This window comes from Rattus rattus, chromosome 4, assembly GCF_011064425.1.
Source record: "Rattus rattus isolate New Zealand chromosome 4, Rrattus_CSIRO_v1, whole genome shotgun sequence".
NCBI lineage: Eukaryota > Metazoa > Chordata > Mammalia > Rodentia > Muridae > Rattus > Rattus rattus.
In genome coordinates this window covers 76435703-76457769 of record NC_046157.1, presented here as the reverse complement: position 1 = coordinate 76457769, position 22067 = coordinate 76435703, and positions in this window count along the sequence as shown.

Below are 22067 nucleotides of genomic sequence, written 5' to 3'. Positions count from 1 at the left end.
TTAAGACAATGTTTTACATTTTATGGAGTAGTTGACCAAAGCAGTGCAATGAGGACTCACAAGCAACGTAGTCTATTGCAATACTATTGGTTGCCCTCCACAAAATGACAGTCAGGACATATTGGTGAAGATAACACCTTTTACAGCTCATTGAACAAGAAGAAGTCCATCTTGTTCTTAAGTAAAGCCTTTATAGTTACTGTCTAGTGTTCATGTCCATGGAATATATTCTGCATGATTCCAGAGGGTGTTAAAAAAATGGCAAATGTCAACCTTTCTACGAGCCCTATGATCTACAATAGTTCCTAAATAAAAGATATTCTGTTGAGATGATAGCACAAATCCTGTGGGACTAACCAACTGATATATGATGGGATTCAATGAGATGGAACCCCTTCATGATATTACCTGTATTATAAATATCCTGAGACTATGTGCACAAGGGACCTAGGGGAAAAATCAAATACTGCTCTATTGCTCCTCTTCTGTAAAAGGATCATAGCAATAAAATAACTCATAAAGACCATAATCGTAATATGTTATATAGAAAATGTTCAAGTAGGAAAAGAGAAGAAACAAGATTAAAGGGGAAAAACGATGATGTTAATGAGAACAAGAAGGAAGATGGTAATGAAAGAAAAGAAGAAAAAGAAGAGAGAAAGTGGAGGAGGAGGAAGAAGAGGAGGAGGAGGAAGGGGAGGAGGAGGAGGAGGAATAATTTCAGATTTTTGTTTTACCCAGGCTAAATTTGTTAATATCAAGAAAACTGAACACAATGCTGATAATTTCATTAGGATATGAGAGCTTCCCATTAGTGCTTGAGAGATTACAAACTGGTAAAGTCACTAAGGAAATCAGTTGAAAATCCTTAAAAATATTAAAGAATATCTGTATGTGACTATGCCTTTTCCATATACATAATGCACATAGCAGCCTACTAGAGATATATTTCATTGGCTATTTTCATTGCTGCTCTATTAACACTATAATGGAAAGAAATCAGCCTGGATATCCTTCAACTGATGAATAGATACTGGAAATTTGTTATGTATACATAACTGAATTCTATTCAATTGCAAAGAGAAAATAAAATATGTACATAAATGGTGGACACTATAAAGTATTAAACTGAATGATGTAGCATAGAACTATGAAGACAAATATCCTTGCTTGTGAAACCCAACTTCAAATTTTAATATGTGAGTATAGAATCTTGAGTAACTTCTTAACCAAGAAAAGTAGGAAGGGTTCAGTGGGACAAAATAATATTTTGAAAGCTTACTTAAAAATTAATCGTGTGGGGGATAAACAGATGGCTCTTAGTTTAAGAGCAATATCTACTCTTTCAGAAGACCCAAGTCCAATTTGCAGCAACCATATCAGGTGGCCAACAAACAGCTGTAGCACTCTCTTTTGCTCCCTGTGGACACACAGCATGCCCTGCACACACACAGACATACACATGAGTAAAAATTAGAAGTAAGCAAAACTTCAGTGTGTGTGTGTGTGTGTGTGTGTGTGTGTGTGTGTGTGCATGTACACATACATGTAGCTTTAATGTAATTACACAATTGCATGGAATGGCAATGCTGTCTCAGGATATGTACACTAACAAATCATCCAGCACTAATTAAGGGAAATATCTTTCAGAGTTTTTAGTCAAGGGTTGTCTAAGAGACTCTGAAAGTGATATAGGATGTTGCCATTGGATTTGATTGACTTCCACAGCTTTACAGTGGGTATCTTAAAAGTGAAATCACCATACTTTGACCACAGGACCAGGAAGAATTCAGCTGAAACTGTCTTAGAAGACTAATTTCTGAAGATCAGATTTCACATTATCCCAAAGGAGAAATCACTAGTCCTAGCCAGTTGTAGATTCTATAACCATAATTGTAATCCCCTATAAAATTGAAATAAAAATGCAGATCAAATTCTTCCAGTATATTATGGTACAGATTATATATATATATATATATATATATATATATATATATATATATATATATATTAATTCCAATATGCCTTAGGGTTGCCAATATGCCATACTGTACCAAAAAGACCAAAAACCAGCTGGTCAAACTCCAAACTCTTTATTTCCATGTTTGACGTCCAACCCCTTTCATCTTTATTGACTGCAGCACTATTCTTTATTTTGGGCTGGTTCCACTCCCCATGAACAGCTTTCCTCATCAGGTATGACATGGCTCAGGCATCTCTACCATCATAGGGTCTCCAAGGCAACCTTAACTTCAAAGTTTCCTGTTCCAAAGTTCGTGATCCACACATGACCTCCTAGACTCATGTAAATAGCTTGCCCTCTATAGAACTCTAGGGTCCTGTTGGTCATCACATAATGCTGTCATTTTCAATACTCTGGGGACTTCCACTGTTACCAGGCTTCACAAATTGCATCTCATATGCTCTCCTCATGATGTCAACCCTAAATGTTTTTGCATGAACTTGTTTTGCAGTCCTAGGCTATCAACTGTAACCAAGGCTATCAACTGTAACTTTGTCAGTGGCCTTTCCTGACATATCGTAGACAAGCCTCAGCTTCTATGAGTGACCACTTCAGGACTTCAAAACCGGTGTTCCTGGGTAAAGCTGCTAGCATGATGCATATGTCTGTCTGGGACTAAACTTCTTTTTGCTCTAAGAAACTTCCTCTTCCCCCAAAAAATTCTTATCTCAGTAATGCTTGTCTCTTTATAATCACCACTAATTCCACCTAATCTTCACCAAATGTCCCAATAAGCCTTTCTATTCATGACACTAAAGCCAGAGCAACATGGCTGAATCTGCCAAGTTTTGCTGCTTGCTGGGGCTGTTATGCTTTCTCTGTTACTTTGTCATCAACCTTCTGCTTTCCAACTCCTTCACAGCCTAAGCTTGATCATCCTGGGACATTTTCTGTAGATGTAACTTAAATTAAACATACTTCTATCTCTTAAGTGCTGGGATTAAAGGTGAGTAAGACCACACCTTGGCCCAAGATTTGCTTTACTTTCTCACAAGATCTTTATAAATTCTGAATTATATTTCATTTCAGATATTGTCTAATTGAAAATTGAGAAAAGCCAACCCAATCCAATCCTTTCAATGCATAATCATATATTCTTACCCCCAAATGAAATCAATAATGTCATAATAATGCTTAACATGATATAATTATCCCTTCTTCAACAAAAAACCACATTAGCAATAAGCTTAACATCATGAGATTTTTGTCCTGAGGTAATGACTCCCTATATTCCATTTAATATCTTCGAGCACAGAATTTTATATTTTTCTTTCCTCGGTTTGCTGAAAAAAAGTTCATCACAATGCTTTCCATAAGAGTGAACTACAAGGCAGTGTCTATGATATGTTTTTTTTTGAGATCTCCTTTTTCAGTACAACCAATCGGAATCTCTTCATCTAACCCTCAGGCAGATTCCTTAGAAAAGGGAAATAAATAACATTCTTCACCAAAACATTGGAGTAAAAACACAATCTTCAGGTAACATATTAAAACTCCTTTTGTCTGATATGTTTTAGCCAGAGCTCGAGCATTCAAATCTCCCTTAGCATCTATGGGAACAGGGACTGGAAAATGGGGATAGGGGAAAACAATAGGCTTAGCCAGATGAGATTTTCCCTGAAGTTATCACTCATTTAATTATATTTAATATCATTAAGCACAGGAGTTTATATTTTTCTTTCTTCAGTTTGCTGAGAAAAGTTCATCACAATGCCTATTTATTTATTTATTTATTTATTTATTTATTTATTTTTATTTTTTATTTTTGTCTTTCCAGATATATTTGAGATTTGCTATTTCTGTTTTTGAAGAATTGGGTTGGGATTCTGATGGGGATTGCATTGAATCTGTAGATTGCCGTTGGTAAGATGGCCATTTTTACTATGTTAATTCTTCCAATCCATGAGCATGGAGGACCTCTCCATTTTCTGAGATCTTTAATTTCTTTCTTGAGAGACTTGAAGTTTCAAAATTTTTGTTGTCATACAGATCTTTCACTTGTTTGGTTAATGATATCCCAAGGTAATTTATATTAATTGTGGCTATTTTGAAGGGAATTGTTTTCTTAATTTCTTTCTCAGCCTGAGTATTGTTTGCATAAAGGAATGCTACTTATTCATTTGAGTTAATTTGTCCACGTTGGTGAAGCTCTTTTTCAGCTGGAGTTCTATGAAAGAATTTTTGTTGTTGCTTATTTATAGTATCCTATCATCTGCAAATAGTGATAACTTTACTTCTTCCTTGCCAATTTGTATCCCCTTGATATCTTTTTGTTGTCTTTTTGTTCTAGCTAGCACTTTGAGTACTATATTGAATAAATAAGGGCAGAATGTGCATCCTTTTCCTGTCCTTAATTTTAGTAGGACTACTTCAAGTATCTCTCCATTTAATTTGGTATTGACTGTAGGGTTGCAGTAAATTATTATTATTATTATTATTATTATTACACTTAGGTATGGGCCTTGAATTCCTTATCTTTCCAACACTTTTTAACATGATGTAGTGTTGTATTTTGTCAAATGCTTTTTCTGCATCAAAGGACATGATCATGTGATGTTTTTTCTTTCAATTTGTTTATACAGTGGATTACATTAGTGGATTTTGTATATTGAACCCTATATCCCTGAGATGAAACCTCCTTGATCATGGTGAATGATGGTTTTGATGTGTTCTTGAATTCTGTTTGCAAGAATATTATTGAGTATTTTTAAATAGATATTCATGAGCAAAATTATTCTGAAGTTCTCTTTTTTGATTGGGTGCTTCTGTGGTTTAGGTATCAGAATATAGTAGCTGCGTGGAATAAATAAGGTAGTGTTGCTTCTTTTTACTTTATGGAGTAGTATGGGGAATACTGGTATCAGGTCTTCTTTGAAGGTCTGGTAGAATTCTTCACTAAGTCCATCTGGCCCTGGGTGTTTTAAGGTTGGGAGGTTTATAATGACTTCTACTTTCTTATGAGTTATGGGCATATTTAGACAGTTTTGCCTGCTCTTATTTAAACTTTTGTATGTGTTACTTGTTAGAAAACCATCCATGTTAGGTAGATTTGCCAGTTTAGTTGAGTATAGGCTTTTGTAGTAGGACCTGATGATTTTTTTTTTTAATTTCCTCAGTTTCTGTTGTTTGTCTCCCTTTTCATTTCTGATTTTGTAAATTTGGATACTGCCTCTAGGCCCTTTAGTTAGTTTGGCTAGGGGTTTACCTATCTTGTTGATTCTCTGGAAGAACCAGCTTTTGGTTTTGTTGGTTCTTTGTATTGTTCTCTTTGTTTCTATTTGGTTGATTTCAGCCCTGAGTTTTACTATTTCCTGCCTCTACACCTCTTGGGTGAGTTTGCTTCATTTGGTTATAGAGCCTTCAGGTGTGCTGTTAAGTTGTTAGTATAAGACCGTTCCAGTTAGTTAGTTAGTTAGTTAGTTAGTTAGTTTGTTTATTTATTTATTTATTTATTTATTTATTTATTTATTTATTTATTTACAGGGCATTAAGTGCTATGAGTTTCCCTTTTAGACCTGCCTTCATTGTGTTCCATAAATTTGGGTATGATGTGTAAATATTTTCATTAAGTTCCAGGAAGTCCTTAAATTCTTTATTTCTTCACTGACCAAATTATCATAGAGCAGATAGTTGTTCAGCCTAGTGTATGTGGGCTTTATATTGTTTTTGCTGTTATTGAAGACTAGCTTGAAGTCATGGTGATCTGTTAGCATGCATGGGATTATTTCAATATTATTTTATTGGTGGAGAGTTGTTTTGTGACCAATTATATGGTTCTATTTTGAAAAAAAATCTATAGGATGAGTGACTCACTTTTCTATTAACCATGTAGGTTATTTCTATCCTTACATATATTCAAGAAAGTAATCTTGTAAGAACTAGAAATCAAATTAGTGAGGAGAAATGTCTGCATCAAATGGGAATGAGGTTATGAAAAGATGTGGAAGATATCTAATTTTATAGAATATACTACACAGAGACTTTAAAGAATTGAAAGTGTCTTTTAAGCTCTAATACAGTGCTAAATTAAACTTCAGTTCTGACTACTGAAGCACCACAAGAATTTTTTCCACAGAGAGTAGTTGGGAATGGAGTTCGGCTACTTGTTATTTTTTTAAAAACATTACCATGATCTTTGCATTGCATGAAAATAATATTATACATAAGTTTTCTTCTTTTTAGGAATTTGATGGAGTAGACAATGAGAATGGCATTAAAATTTTTCCTTCATGGAGAGGGGCAGCTATGTTCTCCTACACTTAGGATGTACCATGGGAAAATTTAAACAAATGCATTCTAATTCAAATATTGTAAGATCTTGTTTGTCTTTCCTTCAAACCACTAAATGTACATATTACAGAGACTTTTAGAAACAAAGCCATAAACAAATCAAGAGCTTTAGATAATTTATACCTATTCACAAACTGATAATTTGTTTATTATAACCCAAGCCATTTCCCTACTACAATTATTCTGTTGAGAATGTCGCCTCTTGTAACATACACCAACTTACATTTTCAGGTCTTATAACCAAGTACTGTTCTTTTTAAATATGTGATTTTTGTATGATTTCAGGACTTTTGCATATTTTTCTCAGGAAGTTTGATGCTCACCATCACAACCATTTCTTAATGTCTGTTTGTTTTACGCACATTTTAATACCAACCTCTTATGAATTACTGAGCTACTCTATTCACTTACCTATTTTCAGATTTTATATTTAATTCTGCTAAGTGATTTCTTTCTTATGCATTGCATTTGTTTTGTGTTGTGGCTTGGAAGGGCGTCAACTAGAAACCTAAACTTGAAGATGCATTGTTTACAGTTAACAGAGATAATAAGGCAACAAGAGACCATTTTGTTTGTAGAATTAGAAGTTAATTTTAGCATTGTAATGGTTTGTATATGTTTGGTCCAGGGAGTAGCACTATTAATAGGTGTTGCCTTGTTGGAATAAGTGTGTTACTGTGCTCATGGCTTTAATGCCCTACTCCTAGCTGCCTAGAAAGTCAGGCTTCGACTAGCAGCTTTCAGATGAAGATATAGAACTCTCAGCACAGCCTGCACCATGCATGGGTAGAGGCTGCCATACTCTTACTTTGATGATAATGGACTGAACTTCTGAACCAGTATCCAGCCCCACATTAAATATTGTCCTTTGTAAGACTAGCCTTGGTCATGGTGTCTCTTTACACCCTGGTTATGGTAAGACCATAACCAAGTCAAGCAAACAAACATTATTTTTTTAAATTTTTTCCATCTTTATTAAACTGGATATTTCTTATTTATATTTCAAATGTTTTTCCCTTTCCCGGTTTCCAGGACAACATCCCTCTAACCCCTCCCCTCCCATTCCATATGGGAGTTCCCCTCACAATCATCCCCCAATTACTGCCCTCCCCTTAAGAATCCCGTTCACTGGGGGAGCAACCTTGGCAGGACCAAGGGATTCCCCTTCCACTGGTGGGCTTACTAGACTATTTATTGCTACCTATGCAGTTGGAGCCCAGGGTCAGCCCATGTAAAGTCTTTGGGTAGTGGCTTAGTCCCTGAAAGCTCTGGTTGGTTGGCATAGTTATTCATATGGTGTCGCAAGTCCCTTCAGCTCTTTCAGTCCTTTCACTAATTCCTTCAAAGGGGGTCCTGTTCTCAGTTCAATGGTTTCCTGCTGGAATTCCCCTATGTATTTGCCTTATTCTCACTGTGTCTCTCAGGAGAGATCTATATCCTTTTCCTGTCAGCCTGCATTTCTGCATGTGTATGGGCCATGTGTGGTGCAGGCTCTCAATGGGCTTTCCTTCAGCCTCTGTTCTAAACTTTGCCTCCCTATCCCCTTCCAAGGGTATTCTTGTTCCCATTTTAAAGAAGGAGTAAAGCATCCGCACTTTGGTCATCCTTCTTGAGTTTCATGTGTTCTATGCATCTAGGTTAATTCGACCATTTGGGCTAATATCAACTTATCAATGAGGGCATACCATGTGTGTTTTTCTGTGATTGGGTTACCTCACTCAGGATGACATTTTCCAATTCCATCCATTTGCCTATGAATTTTATAAAGTCATTGTTTTTCACAGCTGAGTAGTATTCCATTGTGTAGATGTACCACATTTTCTGTATCCATTCCTCTGTTGAATGGCATCTGGGTTCTTTCGAGCTTCTGGTTAGTATAAATAAGGTTAGTACACAGTGGAGTATGTGTTTTTGTTATATGATGGGGCATCTTTTGGGTATATGCCCAAGATAGGTATAGCAGGCTCCTCAGGTAGTTCAATGTCCAATTTTCTGAGGAACCTCCAGACTGATTTCCAGAATGGTTGTACCAATCTGCATCCTACCAACAATGGAGCAGTGTTCCTCTTTCTCCACATCCTCACAGCATCTGCTGTCACCAGATTTTTTTATCTTAGTCATTCTCACTGGTGAGAGTTGGAATCTCAGGGTTTTTGATTTGCATTTCCCTTATGACTAAAGATGTTAAACATTTCTTTAGGTGTTTCTCAGGCATTCGGCATGCCTTGGCTGGGAATTCTTTGTTTAGCTCTGACCCCCATGTTTTTTTGCCTGTTTTCAGTTCAAACATACTTTTTTATCTTTATTAAATTGAGTATTTCCTATTTACATTTCGATTGTTATTCCCCTTCCCAGTTTCCAGGCCAACATCCCCAACCCCTCCCTTTCCCCTTCTCTATTAGCTTCCCCTCCCCATTCTCCCCCCATTACCACCCTCCCCCCAACAATCATGTTCACTGGAGGATCACTCTTGTCAGGACCAAGGGCTTCCCACTCCACTGGTGCTCTTACTAGGCTATTCATTGCTACCTATGAGGTTGGAGCCCAGGGTCAGTCCATTTGTAGTCTTTGGGTAGTGGCTTAGTCCCTGGAAGCTCTTGTTAGTTGACATTGTTGTTCATATGGGGTCTCGAGCACCTTCAAGCTCTTCTAGTCCTTTCTCTGATTCTTTCAACAGGGGTCCCGTTCTCAGTTCAGTGGTTTGCTGTTGGCATTCGCCTATGTATTTGCCCTATTCTGGCTGTGTCTCTCAGGAGAGATCTACATCCGGTTCCTGTCAGCCTGCACTCCTTTGCTTCATCCATCTTATTTAGTTTGATGGCTGTATATGTATGGGCCACATGTGGGGCAGGCACTTAATGGGTGTTCCTTTTGCCTCTCTTCTAAACTTTGCCTCCCTATTCCCTCCCAAGGGTATTCTTGTTCCCCTTTTAAAGAAGGAGTGAAGCATTCTCATTTTGGTCATCCTTCTTGAGTTTCATGTGTTCTGTGTATCTAGTGTAATTCGACCATTTGGGCTAATAGCCACTTATCAATGAGTGCATACCATGTGTGTTTTTCTGTGATTGGGTTACCTCACTCAGGATGACATTTTTCCAGTTCCATCCATTTGCCTAGGAATTTCATAAAGTCTTTGTTTTTGATAGCTGAGTAATATTCCATTATGTAGATGTACCACATTTTCTGTATCCATTCCTCTTTTGAAGGACATCAGGGTTCTTTCCAGTTTCTGGCTACTATAAATAAGGCTGCTATGAACATAATGGAGTATGTGTCTTAGTTATATGTTGGAGCATCTTTTGGGTATATGCCTAAGAGAGGTATAGCTGGATCCTCAGGCAGTTCAATGTTCAATTTTCTGAGGAACCTCCAGACTGATTTCCAGAATGGTTGTACCAGTCTGCAATCCCACCAACAATGGAGGAGTGTTCCTCTTTCTCCACATCCTCGCCAGCATTTGCTGTCACCTGAGTTTTTGATCTTAGCCATTCTCACTGGTGTGAGGTGAAATCTCAGGGTTGTTTTGATTTGCATTGCCCTTATGACTACAGATGTTGAACATTTCTTTAGGTGATTTTCAGCCATTCGTCATTCCTGAGCTGTGAATTCTTTCTTTAGCTCTGAACACCATTTTTAATAGGGTTATTTGTCTCCCTGTGGTCTAACTTCTTGAGTTCTTTGTACATTTTGGATATTAAGCCCTCTAACAGTTGTAGGATTGGTAAAGATCTTTTCCTAATTTGTTGTTTGCCATTTTGTTCTAACAGCAGTATCCTTTGCCTTACAGAAGCTTTGTAGTTTTATGAGACCCCATTTTTTGATTCTTGATCTTAGAGCATAAGCCATTGGTGTTTTGTTCCGGAAGTTTTCTCCAATGCCCATATGTTTGAGATGCTTCCCCACTTGTTTTTCTATTAGTTTGAATGTATCTAGTTTGATGTGGAGGTCTGTGATCCATGTGGACTTAAGCTTTGTACAGGGTGATAAGAATGGATTGATCTGTGTTCTTCTACATGCTGACCTCCAGTTGAACCAGCACCATTTGCTGAAAAGGCTATCCTTTTTCCATTGCATGGTTTTGGCTCCTTTGTCAAAAATCAAGTGACCACAGGCGTGTGGGTCCATTGCTGGGTCTTCTATTCTATTCCACTTGTCTATCTGTCTTTCTCTGTACAAATACCTTGCAGTTTTTATTACTATTGTTCTGTAATACTGCTTGAGTTCAGGGATAATGATTCCCCTAGAAGTCCTTTTATTGTTGAGGATAATTTTAGCTATTCTGTTTTGGTTTTATGTTTGTTTGTTTGTTTGTTTGTTTTTTGTTTTGTTTTTTGTTATTCCGGATTAATTTGCAAATTGTTCTGCCTTACTCTATGAAGAATTGGATTAGAATTTTGTTGGGATTCCATTGAATCTGTAGATAGCTTTTGGTAAATTGGCCAATTTTACTATATTAATGCTGCCAATCCATGAGCATGGAAGATCTTTCCATCTTCTGAGATCTTCTTCAATTTCTTTCTTCAGAGGCTTGAAGTTCTTATGATACAGATCTTTCACTTGATTGGTTAAAGTCACACCAAGTTATTTTATATTATTTGGGACTATTATGAAGGGTTTCATTTTTCCAATTTCTTTCTAAGCTTGTTTCTCTTTTGTGTATAGGAAGGCTACTGATTTATTTGAGTTAGTTTTATACCCAGCCACTTTGCTGAAGGCGTTTATCAGGTTTACTAGTTCTCTGGTGGAACTTCTGGGATCATTTAATTATACTATTATATCATCTGCAAATAGTGATATTTTGACTTCTTCCTTTCCAATCTGTATCTCTTTGCTATCTTTTTGTTGTCTGATTTCTCTGGCTAGGATTTCGAGAACTATATTTAATAAGTAGGGAGAGAGTGGGCAATCTTGGAAATATTTTGTCCTCAGCTTTTCTGCACTGTTTCTAGATCCATCTACTCATCCTTCAGCAGTTCAATAGTTGCTTCAGTATTGATTGTTCAATAGTTTAGGTTGACTTCCACATGACAGAGCATTTAGCCTCTTCTTGGTTTCTGAAGAACCATTTCCTTCCTTTTTTCCTTTTATATGTAAAATATTTAAATGTTTGGCTATTTATCTTTGCATTTGTTTTCATACAACACTGGGTGAAGTCTCTCAGGAGATATTTAGTGTTAGTCTCATGTCTGCAAACATAATAGAATATCTCTAATACTGTCAGAATTTGGCCCTCTCCCATTGGTTGTCTCAAGTTTGTTCAGTCATTGATTTGACCTTCCCTCAATCTCCATTCCCTCTTTATTCCTGGAGATGATATAAGCAGAAGAGATTTTTGGTTGAAGGTTTTGTGGATGGATTGATGTACCCCTTCCTCTGGAAGACCTTTCTAGCTACAGGAGGTTTCCACTATACTATTGACACCACTCTCTGGTAGCAATCTGAGCTTGAGTCATCCCCATAGTCTCTGTGATCCTCACCAGTCCCATATTTCCAGGTAATCCAAAAGATGCTCCCTAACAATTTTGTTTCTCACTCTCGGCCATCTTTACCTCATCCCCACAGCTAATGTCCATCCCCTCTCCCCTTTTCAACCATACTCCTACCGAGTTTCCTCTCTCTATCCACCTACAAAACTATTTAGTTGCCTCTTTTCAGTGAGACTCAGCCATCCTCATTTGGGAACTCCTTGTTACCAAATCTATGTTCTTTATAGCTAATATCTACTAACAAGTGATGCGTACCATAGGTTTCTTCTGGCTCTGGGTTACCTAACTCAATATGATATTATCAAGTTCCATCAATTATGCCTACAAAATTCTGGAAATCTTTGTACTTAATACCTAAATAGTATTTTGTTTTATAGAAGTTCCACATTTTCATTATCCATCCTTCCATGAAGGTACATGTAGGTTGTTTCCAGTTTCTATCTATTACAATAAAAGCTACTATGAACATAGGTGACCAAGGTTCCCTACAGTATAGTGGGGTGTATTTTGGGTATATGAACAGGGGTGGAATAAATATTGATTTCTAGAGTAATTGTACAATTTTACATTCAACTAGCATTGGAAGAGTGTGTACCTTGTGCCACATCCATGACTGCGTGTACTATCACTTGAGTTTATGATCTTAGACACTTTGGCCGATGTAGATTAGAATTTCAAGAGTCGTTATGATTTGCATTTCTCTGATGACTAAGGATATCGAACACTCCTTTAAGTGCTTTAAGTCATTCAATATTTCTCGAGAATTCTGTATAGTTCCATACTACACTTTTAATTGGATTATTTGGTTTGATGATGTCTAAGGACTTGACTTATTTTTGTGTTTTGGATATTACCTCTCTGTAGGATGTAAAGTTGGTAAAGATTTCCCCAATCTGAAGGCTGGTGTTTTATAATATTGACTGAATTCTTTGCCTTACAGAAGCTTTTCAATTTCACAATATTTCATTTATCACTTGTTAATCTTAGAACTTGAGCCATTGATATTCTATTTAAAAAGTTGTCTCGTGTATCATTTCAATTTCCCACTTTCTCTCCTATCACATTTAATGTATCCAGTTATGTTGAAGTCATTGATCTATTTGGACTTGAGCTTTGTACAGAGTGATAAATATGGATCTATTTAAATTCTTCTACATCATGTATCCAGTCAGACTAGCACCACTTGAACATGCTTTCTTTTTTCCATTGTATGGTTTTGGGACTTTTGTGAGATATCAAGTGTTCTCAAGTATGTAGGCTTACTTCTTAATCTTTGATTTGATTTCACTGATCAACTTGTCTGTTTCTATACCAATACACTGAAGGTTTTTTTTTTTTATTACAATTGCTCTGTAGTAAAGTTTGAAATGAGGACTGGTGATATATCCAAAAAGATTTTTTTATTGTACAGATAGTTTTTGTTATCCAGTTGCTTTGATATTCCATATTGAAATGTTGATGGATTTCAATGAATATGTAAAATTGGATTTTAGTAATATAGTCATTTTTACTATGTTAATCATAGTGATACATAAGAATGGGAGCTCTTTCCATCTTCTGATGTCCTCCACAATTTCTTCCTTCAGAAACTTGAAGTTCTTGTCATACAGGTTTTTCACTTTCTTTGTTACACTTAGAGTTATATAAAATATAAAAAAGATATTTTGTATTATTTGTGGCTATTGTGAATGGTGTTTCCCTGATTCATTTCTTAGAAAACTTACCATTTTGATGGAGGAAGGATACTGATATTTGAGTTAACCTTGTATTCACCCACTTTGAAGGTTTTTTCAGATACAGGATCCTATGGTAGAGTTCTGGGGTTCACTGATATATAATGCTATTATTCATCTGTGAATAGTGATACAATAATTTCTTCCTTACCAATCTATATCATCTTTCATTATCTTGTTGCTCTAGCTAGGACTTCAAGTACTATATTAAAGAGACAGGGAGAGAAGAAACATCCTTTCTTTGTCCCTGCTTTTAGTGGAATTGATTTAAAATTTTCTCTATTTAAGTATATGCTGCCCATCAGTTTGCTATATATTGTTCTATTTTGTAGTAGAAATTATTTTATCCCAGCCTGAGGTTTCTTCCCATTCCTTGGCATTTAAGTTCCCAGATGAAGGAAGCACTCATAGCCTTTATACTTATATATTCCTTAAACAACACAAGAGATAGGCATCTGTCTACCCCAGTGCTGTTAGAATTTATTTTCCTATTGATAACCCCAAGTTACTACTTACAATGTTTCTTCTGGATTGCTCTTAGCTGCAATTGGGCAGCTCTGACATCCGTGCTCTCTGAAATCTTAACTCATGGCCAGTTTTCCCTCCTCTTCCTTTACTCTTCTTTTTTCTTATGGTCCTCCTTTTCCTCTAATCCCAGGAAACCTAAACCCCAACTATATCTTTTCTGCCCAGTTGATTGGTTGTTTGCATCTTTACTTAGCAATCTGAATTAACTTAGGGATAGAGTCATAGAGGACTTTATGTGCAGACCCTGGGTCTGAGGGAACCTTACTTAACATGAGAATAGAGAGTAAGGACCAAATGTCAATAGTATTTAGATATATGCCTTGCAATCCTTACCTCTCAAAGACCAAAAAACCTCAACATGCATTGGATTTTGTCAAAGGCTATTTCAGGATCTACTGAATGATCCTGTGTGAGTGTGTGTGTGTGTGTGTGTGTGTGTGTGTGTGTGTGTGTGTTTTCTGTCAATTTTTATACAGTGGATTAGATTGATGGATTTTCATGTATTGAGTGACCCCTGCACCTCTAATTTGAAGGCTACCTGATCATGGTGGATGATGTTTTGTTGCATTCTTAGATTGAATATGCAAGTATGTTATTAAAGATATTTATGTCAATGTTCATAAGGGAAATAGGTCTAAAATTCTCTTTTATTTTTCTTTGTTGAGTTTGTGTTTTAGTTTTCATGGTGACTGTGACCTCAGAAAATGAGTTCAGCAATAATGCTTCCATTTCAGTTTTGTGGAGTACTACAAGGAGTATTGGAGCCAGATATCTTGCAAAATCTGGTAGAACTCTATACTAAAACCATCTGACCCTGTGCTTTTTTGTGGCCAGGGACTTTTAATAACTGCTTCTATTTCCTTAGAATTCATAGTACTATTTACATAATTTGTGTGATATTTATTTAAATTTTGTAATTGATGTTGATCTAATTTTTTCTATTTCATTTAGTTTTTCAAATGTTGTAGAATATAGGCTTTTGAAGTAAATAAGATTCAGTGTTTCTTTGAATTACCCCATTTCTGTTGTTATGTCTCCTCTTCATTTCTGATTTTGTTAATTTGGATACTGTCTCTCTGACATTTAATTGTTTTGGCTAAGGGTCTGTTTATTTTATTGATTTTCTCAAAGAACCAGCTCTTGAGTTCATTGATTTTTTTGTATTTTCCTCTTTATTCATAATTAATTGAATTCAGTCCTATGTTTGATTATTCCATGCTGTCTACTCTTCTTGGGTGTATTTGTTTCTTTTCTTTTTAGAGATTTCAGATGTATTTGTAAAATACTGGTATGAGAACATTAATTTCTTCATGGAGATAATTACTGCTATGAGCTTTCCTCCTCACATTTCTGTTTTTGAGTTACATAGGTTTGGGTATGTTATACCTTTATTTTCATTGACTTCTAGAAAGTCTTTGATTTCTTTCTTTGTTTAAATGTGTGAATTAATCTTTTTTAATATTTCTCTTATGAATGTGTGCACATTTGAGGCATAGATGTTCAGAGTTGAGACATCTTGGTGGAATTTTTTCTTGTGAAGAATATGAAGTATCTCTTCCCTTCTCTTGATAATTTTTGTAGAAAATCTTTTTATTATATATTAATATTACAATGACTCTCCAATGGAAGCATCAATATTAGATTTTATTACTAGAATTCATATTCCAGCTTCTTTCTTTGGTACTTTGCTTGCAAAATCTTTTTACAACCCTGTATTTTAAAGTATTGTCTATCTTTGTTGCTGAGGTGTTCTTCTTGTTCAGAGCAGAATGATAGACGTGCTTTCTGCATTTATCCTTTGCCCATTTATTCTGGAATTTAATACATTGGTGTTGAGAGATATTAATGTTGAATGATTGAATTACAATCATTGTTATTTTGATGTCAGTGTTATTATAGTTTGTGTGTGTGTGTGTGTGTGTGTGTGTGTGTGTGTGTAGAGAGAGAGAGAGAAAGAGAAAGAGAGACAGAGACAGAGACAGAAATGACATTGTTTTGTTTCCTTGGGTTTAGTTACTGTCTTATTGTGGAATTTTTCTTCTACTATCTTTGTATGACTGGATTAGAGGAAAGATATTGTTTATATTTATTTTTGTTAGGAAATGTATTGGTTTCTCCATCTATGATGACTGAAGGTGTTGATGGGTATAATAGTATGGGCTGGTATCTGTGGTCTCTTAGGGTCTGCAAGAAATCTGTCCTAGACCTTCTTCCATTTAGAGTGTTGTTGAGAAGTCATTATTCTGATAGTTCTGTTTTTATATGTGACTTGGCTTTTTCCCTTGAACATTTTAAATTATTTCTTTGTTCTGTACATTTAGTGTTCTGATTATTATGCATGTGGATGATTTTCTTTTCTGGACCAATATATTTGATGTTTTGTGAGGTTTGTGTATGTTTATAGGCATTTCATTTCTTAGGTTAGGAAAACTTTCTTCTATGAAGATATTTCTTGATATTTTCTGGACCTTTAAGAAGCTGCTGCTGGTGCTGCTGTTTCTTCTTCTTCTTCTTCTTCTTCTTCTTCTTCTTCTTCTTCTTCTTCTTCTTCTTCTTCTTCTTCTTCTTCTTCTTCTTCTTCTTCTTCTTCTTCTTCTTCTTCTCCTTCTCCTTCCTCCTTCTCCTTCCTCCTTCTCCTTCCTCCTTCTCCTTCCTCCTTCTCCTTCCTCCTTCTCCTTCCTCCTTCTCCTTCCCCCTTCTCCTTCCTCCTTCTCCTTCCTCTTCTTCCTCTTCCTCCTCTTCGCTGCCTTCTCTCCTTTTCCTCCTCCTCCTCTCCCTCGTCCCCCTCCTCTTTTTCTTCCTCCTCCTCCTCTTCTTGTTCTTCTTCTTGTTCTTCTTCTTGTTCTTCTTCTTTAATTCTTCTTCTTGTTCTTCTTTGTTCTTCTTGTTCTCTTCTTGTCTTCTTGTTCTTCTTGTTCTTCTTGTTCTTGTTCTTGTTCTTGTTCTTGTTCTTGTTCTTGTTCTTCCTCTTCTTGTTCTTGTTCTTGTTCTTGTTCTTGTTCTTGTTCTTGTTCTTGTTCTTGTTCTTCTTCTTCTTCTTCTTCTTCTTCTTCTTCTTCTTCTTCTTCTTCTTCTTCTTCTTCTTCTTCTTCTTCTTCTTCTTGTTCTTCTTCTTGTTCTTCTTGTTTGTTCTTGTTCTTGTTCTTTTTTTTTCTTTTTTCTTTTTTTTTCCGGAGCTGGGGACCGAACCCAGGGCCTTGCGCTTGCTAGGCAAGCGTTCTACCACTGAGCTAAATCCCCAACCCCTGTGTGTGTGTGTGTCTTTTTTTTTCTTTTTTCTCTTGTTCTTGTTCTTGTTCTTGTTCTTCTTGTTCTTCTTGTTCTTCTTGTTCTTCTTCTTCCTTCTTCCTCCTCCTCCTTCTTCTTCTTCTTCTTCTTCTTCTTCTTCTTCTTCTTCTTCTTCTTCTTCTTCTTCTTCTTCTTCTTCTTCTTCTTCTTCTTCTTCTTCTTCCTCTTCTTCTTCTCCTACTCTTCTTCAAGTTAGTGTTTTCATAGTATCCCATATTTCCTGTATCTTTTATCTGTTTTGTTTAGATTTTTTTTTAGATTTAACTTTTTCTTGTATAGATGTATTTTTTTTCTCTTGTATACTCTATGCCTTGAGATTCACTTTCTATCTCTCGTTAACTGTTGGCGATTATTGTGTCTATAGTCCCAGTTCTCTGTATTTTTTTATCATTTCTATTTATATTTTCAGGTCTTGAACAAGTTTATTCATTTTCTTCATCTGTTTGATTATATTTTTCTGTATTTAACAAATGTGTTTATTTTCTCTTTAAAAGCCTCTATCATCTTTATAATATTTGATTTAAGGTCATTTTCTTGTTCTTTAGGTGTGTTAGGAGATTTGGGGCTTGATGTAGTAGGATAGAAAGGTCTGGTAGTTAAAAATTGCCCTGGATTTTGTGGATTATGCTTTTAAGGTGCCCTTTAGTCATGTTTATGCCCATAGTGTTGACTGTCATGGTAGTTCTTAATGGTAACAGACCTCTGGTTGTCCTTAGGTGGAAAAAGGCTTTCACAGAAGCAGACAAACTTGGTCATCCCAGATAGGAGTAGGCCTCAAGGTACTTATACAGAACTGTGTCCTAGGGAAACAAGTACAAATATGGGATTGCATGTGGAAGAAAATGGGCCCAAATGTGAATATTTTATTTATATATCTTTAGATGTCCAAATAATCTCAGTTATTTCATAAGAAAAGTAGACTTAATTGGAGTCTATACTCTAGATAAAGCTAGCCATCTATCACCTAGCTAATGGCAATTGCCAATATCTTCTTAGCTGAGCGAGGAAGCATCAAATTCCCTCTTCAAGCTCTGATTTGATCATATGTGCATTGGCTAGATATAATGTGCACACTATTAGCAACCATGGTTAGTCCACACATGAAGTTGTTTAGAAGATATGTTTGCTTTGTTTTTATCACCTACCTCTGGCATTTATACTCACTCTGCTTCTGCTTCTGCTTCTCCAATAATCTCTGAGCATTGGGTGAGGGTTTGTGGTAATAATTGTGAGGAAAAAAAGGGAATCACACTTGAATGAAGAGGAAAGATGTTGGCTCTTAGAAAGGTTGTGGAAATAAAGGTCAATATGATCAAAACACATTTTATAGCATTCTCAAGAAATAGTCAAGGAAATAAATAAATAAATAAATAAATAAATAAATAATATTTCCTAAATAAATGCTGCATTTTATGTCATTCAATGTCAATGCAACCCACTTATTTACAGTACTCATAAAATATTCTATGCATGACCTCCTTTACATCTTCTCTTGGACTCCAAAGATTTATTGTAAAGCCAAATTAGTATTGCTATGGATCCTTTGCTCTGCAATATAATGAGTAGCTTAATTGTATAACAGATTACTCAACAACAATTGTTTTTGTCTAAATTTGGAAAGTTCAAGCAATACTTGTGTAATATTTTAAAGATCTGCATCATGTGCAGCACCATTCCAATACCACCAAGATAACCAATGTCATTGACATGAATACTGAAATTGATTCAGTTGTAAGTTCCTTTGGTATCATCAATGTGTAGATGATTACAACATTTGTGTTTTCCATTCTATCTAAATATGCTTTATTTTGTAATTTTTTGATGTTAACTAGATACTTTTTTGAGTAATATATTTTTTGTTGATTAATCAATGAGGAGGCAAAGTGTGTTTAGACAAAAATATACAAGTGGCTAAAATGAGTTGCCTAATATATAAATAATTAATAAACTTATATTGTGATCATACTAAAATTACAGAGCATGGACAACTACATATAATTAGCTATAGGTAAGTTAAAAAGTGCTGTCTATATGTGCTGTGTTCAGAGAAGCTCATTAGTAGGCTTGCATTAGGCATCACTCTGCAGAAACTACTTTTCTTAAGGGTTTAGAACAAGTGGGTTTCCTCACACAAGCAATATTTAGGAACATTATTTTTGTCTTAAAAGTATTTCAGTGAAACAATATAGTATAATTAGAAGTCAGAATGCTTAATAATTTTTGTCCCTCTAAAAGTTAACAGCATTAATATGTTTACATCAACTAACTATAAAAATGGCTACATTTAATTAGTACTTGATTACTTTCAAGGCAATGTGCCTACCTCAGTAAACAGCTTATATATCAGGCAGCTAGTTTTATAGAAATAAGAAAATTGTTGGCTTGGGCACAATTAGAGAACCCAGTCATCAAGAAATGAATACTTGGAGAAATTTCTTGTCTAAAAGATTGTATTGAAGAATTCACAAATTTGGAAAAAGTGAAAATCAATATGCATGTGTCATTCAGAATGAACTTTGGGTTCCACAAAATAGATATTCAGGGAGGTAAACCTAATCTTACCACTTTCTCAGCCAAATACACCATGTATATTTGAAGCTTTTTTTTTTAGATATTAGAAGTTCCAGTGATAGCACATTAACATTAGTGAATATGTTTCTGTTTCCCCATAACATATAAATGGTCTATTAAAACTCACATTTTTCATCTGGAACTATTGAACATCATTTCATATAGCATGCTCACCAGGGTGGTAATCCTATCAGTTGAGTCACTAGGGTATGCCCATAATAACATTTAAATCAATAGTTATATTTTAATTTCATTTCTTTGTGACTGCATCTTTATATGTTTGTACAGGTAGGTACATGTGTGTCACTGAGAACAAGTAGAAATTAGAGTACAGTTTGGTTGGTATTATATTATTTTCTTCTAACATGTGAGTTCCAAAAACAAAAGTAAAGCCATCAGTTTTAATGGTACACACACTCATCAACTGAACCATCTTGAAAGCCAGACTTTTAAATCATTTTACATTTATTTACTAAAGAATTTTCATGGAAACTTGCGATCTCTGAGTGTACAATTAATGGGAAGACACCTACATTCAAGAGAGATTGAAAACCCTGTGAACTCTTAGCTAATCCTTGATACATTGATGGTACCTTGACTTGTGACCTTGAGAACTAACAGCAAATTAATGTTTCATGTTGGATGTAATGATACATGCCTTTGGTCCCAAAATTGAAGAGAAAAAGATCAAAAAGTTTGAGTTCAAAGCAAGAAAGGGATACCTAGTGAATTCCAAGACAACTCATATAATAAAATGAAAATATATGTCAAACTATCTACCTCCCCAGTAAAAAAAAATTCACTGGGTAAAATTAAGTAATTCTATGATGTTTTGTAATTCTGGCCTGAGCAGACTAAGAAATATGTAAAGCTTATAAGCACATGTAGAAATAACAAAATATAATAAATAATTACATAAACTGCATTTTTAAGTTTTAAATGATATTAAAATGTATTATTTGTAATTTACTTTATTGACATTTGTATGTAATTTGATAGAATAAGTAGTCTATCAAATTACATTTTAAGCTAATGTATTTGGATACTCAGCTTCATTTTTTATCGTTAGAAATAATCCTTTCAGTTAGTGCTTTGTCCAATTTTTGGAGGAACTGCCAGACTGCTTTACAGAGTGGTTTTAAGACCTTGTAATCCCACCAGAAATGGAGGAATGTTCCTCCTTTTTGACATCCTTGCCAGCATTTGCTGTCACCTGAGTTTTAATCTTAGCCATTCTGAGTGGTATGAAATGGAATCTCAGTGTTGTTTTCATTTGCATTTCCCTGATGACTAAGGAAATGATGTTGAACATTGCTTTAGGTGCTTTTTTGGCCATTTGATATTCCTCAGCTGAGAATGTTTTGTTTAGCTCTGGACTCCATTTTAAATAGGGTTATTTGGCTCTCTGGAGTCTAACTTCTTGAGTTCTTTGTATATTTTGGATATTAGCCATCTGTCAGATGTAAGATTAATAAAGATCTTTTCCAAATCTGATGTTTGCCATGATGTCCTAATGACAGTGTCCTTCACCTTACAGAAGCTTTGTAGTTTTATGAGGCCCCAATTGTTGATTCTTGATCTTAGAGCATAAGCCATTTTTGTTATCTTCAGGAAATTTTTCCCAGTGCCCATGTATTCGAGACTCTTCCCCACTTCTTTTGCTTTTAGTTTGAATGTATCTGGATTGATATGGAGGTCCTTGATCCACTTAGATGTAAGCTTTGTACAGGGTGATAAGAATGGATCAATTTGCTTTCTTCTACATTCTGACCTCCAGTTGAACCAGAACCATTTGGTGAAAATTCTATCTTTCTTCCACTGGATGGTTTTAGCTCCTTTGTCAAAGATCAAGTGACAACAGATGCTAGAGTGGATGTGGAGAGGAACACTCCCCCATTGTTGGTGGGACTGCAAACTGGTACCACTCTGGAAATCAGTCTGGAGGTTCCTCAGAAAACTGGATATTCCATTACTTTAAGAACAAGCTATACTCTCCTGGGCATATACCCAAAAGATGCTCCAATATACAACAAAGACACATGTTCCACTATGTTCATAGCAGCCCTATTTATAATAGACAGAAGCTGGAAAAACACAGAGGCCCTTCAACAGAGGAATGAATTAAAAAAATGTGGTACATCTAAACCA